Below are 882 nucleotides of genomic sequence, written 5' to 3' on the forward strand. Positions count from 1 at the left end.
AAGGAAACACAAATACGGCCGAGGCGTGCCGTTTGCCCGTTAGGGCTTCACACTGGGGCCGGGTTTGAGAGTGGCCCACCGGGTTTGAGAGTGGCCCATTATTAATACTGGGCCATCGAGTGGGACCCATGTGTGGCATGGCCGAATACTTGTCACCCCACCTTTTTCTTTTCTTTTCTTTTTTCTTTTTTTTTCTTTTTTTTTTTGGCATATTGTTGTCTTGTTTATGTAGCGATCCCTCATCGATATTTACAAAACAAATGAGATAACTTCACAGAATTTTGCAGAAAATCCTTTGTTGAAATCTAGTATTAGAATCTGAAAATCCATTATGGATGCATCAGGTGGATTTTTATAATAAAATGCCCTTAAGTTGCATAGCTAGCCTTCCCATCAATATTAGAAACAAAATTCTAACCTTGAGCTTAGAATTAATAACCTGAAGTTTATGAGAAAATTTCTGATGATTCAGAGTCATCCTATTTGAATCCAATATTTGGTTTTGGTCTTGAAGGCTTTTATTTGATTTTTAACTTGCCATGGTCAAGAAGTGACTCTTGCATCGAGCCATTATGGTCGGAGGAATAGTAACCTGCCCCTTCCAATAGGTTATGGGATAGCAATTTTTCACCCAACTAGTTTTCTTAACGCGACCCAACTCAAACATAACCTATCCAACTAGAATAACTAGGTTTGCAAGTTGGGTACAAGCTAGCCAAATTCAATCTACCAGTTGGTCGAGTCAAGCTTGGGTTAGAGCCTTTTAGCTCATCAGGTCAAAGGAGAATATATATAATACTATATTTAACATAATATATAATATATTAAATATTTTATATCATATTATATTTCTAGGGTGACTTTGAGTCATTCAATCGATGA

The sequence above is a fragment of the Phoenix dactylifera genome, unplaced genomic scaffold (assembly GCF_009389715.1).
Source record: "Phoenix dactylifera cultivar Barhee BC4 unplaced genomic scaffold, palm_55x_up_171113_PBpolish2nd_filt_p 001500F, whole genome shotgun sequence".
Taxonomy (NCBI): Eukaryota; Viridiplantae; Streptophyta; class Magnoliopsida; order Arecales; family Arecaceae; genus Phoenix; species Phoenix dactylifera.